The following is a 6,490-nucleotide window of genomic DNA, read 5'->3' on the forward strand; positions in this document are numbered from 1 at the left end:
TAATTCACTGCTAAATTGCAAATGCTTTCCATTTTGGTTTGTCTGTCTATACAATCATGATATCGGCAAATAACAGTTTTTATTTCTTCATTCCAATTCTTCTATTTTCTTTCACTTGCTTTATTGAACTTGCTTTTATCTTCAATATAATGATGAATAAGAGTGGTGACAGCAAGCATTTTTGTTTCATTCCCATTATCAGGGGAATATTTTCCACATTTCACAATTAAACTTGTTGCTTGGAATGTGTTTTTTAAATCAGTTTAAAGATGTTCCCATCTATTACTAGCTTTTTTTAAGAATTATTTTTTAATTACTAATGGGCATTACCATTTTCTATATTGTAGAAGATAATCTTGGAAGATTGATGTTTTGTCTTCTTAAATATGAAGAGAAAATATCTGAAAATATTTTGAAGCTTGATTTATGACCCAGCATATTAATAATTCTTAAAGGTTCCATGTCTCTTTGAAAAGAATGTGTGTAGTTGTTGCATGCTGTGATATTGGAGATATATAAGGTTAAATTTGTAATATTGTTCAGCTCTTCTTGATCTTTGTTGACTTTTCTTGAGTTATGTTGTTTTATTTATCTAAATTATGGAGTTATACTTTGCCTATAATAAAACAAATGCACCTAATTTAAGTGCATGGTTCACTTAAATGAGTTTTGGCAAAAGTACTCATCCATGTAGCCACTAGCCCAATCAACATATTAAACATTTTCTTTATTCCAAAATGTTCTCACATGCCCCTCCCCAATCAATTCCACACATCCTACTATAGTCATTCATGGAAAGTGTACTCTTTTTATAGGCAAGTCTTCTTTTGGTCAACATTATATTCTTCAGTTTTGTGTTCTGTATTTTTTTTTTTTTAAGATTTATTTATTTATTTAATTTCTCCCCCTCCCCCGGTTGTCTGTTCTCTGTGTCTATTTGCTGCGTTTTGTTTCTTTGTCTGCTTCTGTTGTCGTCAGCACGGGAAGTGTGGGCGGCGCCATTCCTGGGCAGGCTGTACTTTTCTTTCGCGCTGAGCGGCTCTCCTTACGGGTGCACTCCTTGCGCGTGGGGCTCCCCTATGCGGGGGACACCCCTGCGTGGCGCAGCACTCCTTGCCCGCATCAGCACTGCGCAGGGGCCAGCTCCACACGGGTCAAGGAGGCACGGGGTTTGAACCGCGGACCTCCCATGTGGTAGACGGATGCCCTAACCACTGGGCCAAGTCCGTTTCCCTGTATTTTTGATTTATTGTCTTTTATTGTGAGTAGTATTCCATTCTATAAATATATCATGATTTATCTATTCATCTGTTGTGAATAAAGTTGCTATGCACAATTTTGTACAAGTCTTTCTGTGGATATTTATTTACACTTCTTGTCGGTAAATTCTGAAGAGTGGAAATGAATTATATTGTATGTATATATTTAAGTTCATAAGAAATTGCCAAACTATTTTCCAAAGAGGACAAACAATATTGCTCCCCCACCAGCAATGTATGAATCAAGTAGCTCCATATGTTTATCAAAATTTGAAATTCAGTTTTATCATTTTATTTTACCCTTCCCAAAGTGGATGTTAACTGGTATCTCATATGCTTATTCATCATTCATTTATCTGTGAGGAAGCTGTTCAAATCTTTTGCTTATTTTAAAATTGATTTTCATGATATTAGTATATGTAAACAGTATTTTTATATATTGGATTAAAGCCCTTTGGAATAAGTATATTGTCTTTGGTGTGCCTTTCATTTTCTTAATAGTATCTTTTGAAGAGCAGTTTTTAATTTAACCAAATATTTCTTATAATTAGGGTTTTTTTGTTTGTGTGTGTGTGAGTATTCTCTTAAAAATCTTAGTCTACTCCAAGATCTCAAAGTGAGAAATTTTTAGATATTCTATGTTTGATATCTTCATATGCAAATCCAATCCATTTGGAATTTTACTTTGCTTAGTATAATGGTTAAATCATCTATTTATTGCCTAAATGATTAGGGAACTACATTTACAATTATGCGCTTCCTTATTTTATGCCTTTTCTTTTCACTCTTCCCTAATTAACAAAAGATGAAAGAGAAGAAAGGAAAACTTGAGATATTATTATTACTGTTTCTGTAATGTGAAGTGAGTAACCTTGTTTTACAACTGATAACATGAAATAAGTTAAAAAAAATGGAACAGTGCAGTAGTAATAGATTTTCTTTGTGAGGGATGCCTTGACCAATTTTATTATGAGGTGGTTAATATTGTTATTTCTCTTCTATGGATATGCAAGTGAAACCATAAAAAGGTGATTTTACTTGCCCAAGGTTATCAGCCAGTAAAAGATGGGATAAGAATATGAATATAGTCACTCTGTCTTTAAAGACTGTCCACCCAAACTCTAACTCTTCCAGCTTCGGTCAAATGAAGGCATAGCTACTTGGATCAGGGGACAAAAACCAGCCAAATATGGACACTTGTGGCCAACTGTGGACCCATTCAGGTGGTAAATCTGCAAAGTAATGGTTGTTTGTGTTATTTCATTTCAATAAAAATAGTTGAAAACCTGAAGCATTAATATAGAAATCCACATTAACTGATTATTATTTAAAAATGGAAATGTCTGGCAATTACTATTTCTCTATTAATACCAGGTAATGTTAGTTGCAGACTATTAATTAAGAAAAGAAAAAGAAAAACAAAGGGCATAGACACTGAGGAAAAGATGGAAGAAGTTGCCTTGCTAATTTGCATACAGGGCAACATTATTGCAGTAATGGAAGGCAAAACATCAAAAACAAAGCTTTTTAATTTTTAATTTTTTTAATACTCCAAATTGTTTTACCTTAATTTTTCTAAATTAATATGTATTCTATCACTCATCACTATATTCCATTTTACTATTAATGAAACCTGGCAATATATTGGGCTTCATTTTTGAAGAAGTTTTGGATCACAGAGAGGTTCAACAATGGCAGGAGAGGAATACTAGTGTAGGATGTTACTGACAGAGGACACATGGTTGGCAGGGAGTTCTCCGGGGCATATATCCAGGGTACATAAAAATGTTTGGATATTTTCATAGTGGTTACAATTAAAAACAACAACAGAGGGAGTGCTGAGTTCCTAGCCAGGGGAGTTCTATCACAGTCCCTAAAGAAACTGCAACAATCCCCCAAGTGCAACAGCAAAGACCAAAAAAGAATGAAGGTCTAACAATGAGCCCTTGATACTAGTGACTATGCTTGTGAGCCTGTGCACCTGAAATAAGAACAAGGCATAGAGCTGCAGGGTGCCTGAGATGTACTACTGAGAGCCTCCATGTTGCTCAAATGTGGTCAGTCTCGAAGGAAAACTCAGCATGTAAACCCGTTGCATTCCCTGCAGCATGGGACATAACTCCCAGGGATGAGCCTTCTTGGTGCCAAGGGATTACTACCAAGTACCAGCTGATGATGTAACTAGAAAATGACCTTGAATAAAAGGGTCAACTTGGACCAGCAGAATATCTCAATCTACATATAATACCAGGAGTTAAAAATGCTTTTTGACCTGAATCAAAGGGGGAAATGGAAAGGACAAATGAGTTTATATGGCTATGAGTCTCCCAAAAGAGCTGGGAGGTTATCAGAGGGGTTGCCCTTATGCACACCTGAGCAGAGTCCCAGACCTGATAAAGTAGATACAACCCAAGGTATTGTTTCTTCTGAGGACTACAACGACCCACAGTTTCTATGGTCATGGTAGATGGAGTTCAGTGCCATCTCAGTTGGCCCTACTCTGGAGTTTGTGTTCCTGAGTGTGATGGAGTTGGACTTAGATGTGATCTTTTTCCACAAGTCTTTCCTGTTACTTTTACCGGAACTGTAGTTGTTGCTGGGGTTTAATGTATACCCAGGGGACCTGAATCTCTGGACTGGCCATGTGATAGCCAGGCCCTGAGCCTCAACAGACTTGCAGTTCCTACACTCTGGTTTATTGGACTTACCCCACTCAGCTAACATGGAGGTGAAGAAGGTCAACCACCACACCAGGCAGCCAAGAGTGCCTACAACTGAAAGCAGGAGAATTGCATCCAGCATCCACCTGGAATCTAAGCCCCCTCTTGATATAGATGTGGACTGGACACAAGCATTCTAAGGTCCACAGGATGGAGGAATAGAGTATGGATTAGAGTGGACTTACTGATATTCTATTCATGAACTATTGTGATTAGTAATTGAAGAAAATGTGGCATTGGTGTGGAGAAAGTGGCCATGGTGACTGCTGGGGGTAGGGAGTAGGACGAAGAAATGTGATGTAGGGGGGGCATTTTTGGGGGTTGAGGTTGTCTTGAGTGGTGCTGCAAAGACAGTTACTGGACACTGTATGTCCTCCCATGACCCACTGGGTGGACTGTGGGAGAGTGTGGGCTATGGTGTGGACCACTGACCATGAGGTGCAGCGGTGCTCAGAGATGTATTCACCAAGTGCAATGAATGTCTCATGATGATGGAGGAGGTCGTTGTTATGCAAGGAGGAGTGAGGTGAGGAGGGTGGGGGTTATATGGGGACATCATATTTTTTTAATGTAACATTATAAAATAAATAAAGACCAAAAAAAGTGAATGCTCTAAGGTCTTTCACTGCAAAAGTCGGCACTGTCAGTTTCCCTCTTTCACATTGGCTCCAATGAATATTCAAGTTTGTGACTATTACCACTGAAAAATTGGCTTAAAGATCATTGAAATGTTTAAAATAGGATATAGACACTTAGAAGGATTTCAATGATTACCAACATGGCTAAAATATTTTATATGAAATGAATTTATTACATTTGAAAATCAGGCAAAATAAATGCTAAATGACAAATTTTACTTAAAGAAATGGACCAAGAATTAAATGGTCATATTGACTCACCATGGACCCTTAAACCTGAATCATATATCTGGGGTGCCCTCCCTTTTAAAGGAGGAAGTTCTTTCATTTTTCTCTCTCCTTCAGAAATCATCCAGAGAAAAATGGCAGCAGGAAATGATTTCACAGTGACTGAGTTCATCCTCTCTGGGTTGATAAAATGATCTGAACTCCAGCTGCTCCTCTTCCTCCTCGTCCTAGGAATCTATGTGGTCACAGTGGTGTGGAACCCAGACATGATTGGACTCAGTTCTCCCCTGCACACCTTCATGTGCTATTTCCTCAGCAGCTTGTCCTTCATTGATCTCTGCCATTCCACTGTCATTACCCCAAAAATGCTGGTGAACTTTGTGACAGAGAAGAATACATCCCCTACCCAGAATGCATGGCTAAGCTCTAATTTTGTGTTTTTTCTATTGTGGAGTATCACATGTTGGCTGCAATAGCATATGACCTCTTTGTTGCCATCTGTAGTCCCTTGCTTTGTAATGTCATCATGTCCTAGCAAGCCTATTCCTGCCTTATTCTGAGGATGTATATTATAGCCCTGGTTTCTGCATCAGCTCATACAGGCTGCATGTTTAGAGTTCATTTCTGCAAATATGATGTGATCAACCACTATTTCTGAGATCTTCTTTCCGTCTTAAAGCTCTGCTGCTCTTGTACTTATGTCAATGAAATACTGGTTCTAATATGTAGTGCATTTAACAACTTTGGCCCAGGCTAATCATCAGCTCTTACATCTTCATCATTGCTGGCATCCTCCACATTTGCTCCACTGAAGGCAGGTACAAAGCCTTTAGCTCAAGCAGCTCTGACATAGCTGTTGCTGTCTTCTTTGATTCTGCTGCATTCATGTTTCTGCAGCCATCGTCAGTCAGCATCAAGGACCAAGGAAAGAGTCCTCTGTGTTTTACACTATCATTGTTCCTATGATGAGCCCAATAATTTACAGCCTGATGGCTAGATATGTAAATGTTGCTCTAAAGAAAATGCTAGAGAGAATATTCTTGTGGAGAACAATAATGTGAAGATTATTTTATAAGATCGAAATCTTTGGTTATTCCATTGTATAAATTGATGTGTTTCTCAGGTCTATTCTGAGCTTGTGCAGAGGCCTGGACATGTGTACAGCTCTCAGGATACATGTGACTTTCTACTCTTCCAGGAAACAGGAATATATCTGCCCCTATGGACATTACAATTCTCAGATTTTCTTTTTAAAGGTTTCCTTAGTCTATTATTTGTCCCAAATTTTATCCTTTGCTTCAGGCAGTCACAAATTTAACAATTGTCTACATTTGTTTTTGACAAATATCTCCAGAGCTAATAAAACTTTTAGCCTTGGATGAGATCTGATTCAAGTCAAATATTGATAGCCTTGTACGTTGGATATTCTAGAGAACCATCAGACAGAGTGGATAATAATCTGGAAATGAGGCTTGAAGAAAATCCAGCCTTATTCTGCTCCTTTTTATGGATGCCTAACATGGCAGATATGGGCTGTTATTTTTTGGTAATTTTGAAATTCTATATAAATTCCATATAAATTTTAGAGTTAGCTTTCCAAATTCTTCAAAATGTCCTCCTGGGATTCTGATTATAGTTGTGTACA

The 6,490-nt window shown here is 37.8% G+C and overlaps 1 pseudogene; it reads left to right on the forward strand.

Moving 5' to 3' along the window:
- Positions 1 to 4,979: 4,979 nt before the first annotated feature.
- Positions 4,980 to 5,906, forward strand: LOC101445773 (olfactory receptor 8G1-like; annotated as a pseudogene).
- Positions 5,907 to 6,490: the final 584 nt, after the last annotated feature.

The sequence above is a fragment of the Dasypus novemcinctus genome, chromosome 27 (assembly GCF_030445035.2).
Source record: "Dasypus novemcinctus isolate mDasNov1 chromosome 27, mDasNov1.1.hap2, whole genome shotgun sequence".
Taxonomy (NCBI): domain Eukaryota; kingdom Metazoa; phylum Chordata; class Mammalia; order Cingulata; family Dasypodidae; genus Dasypus; species Dasypus novemcinctus.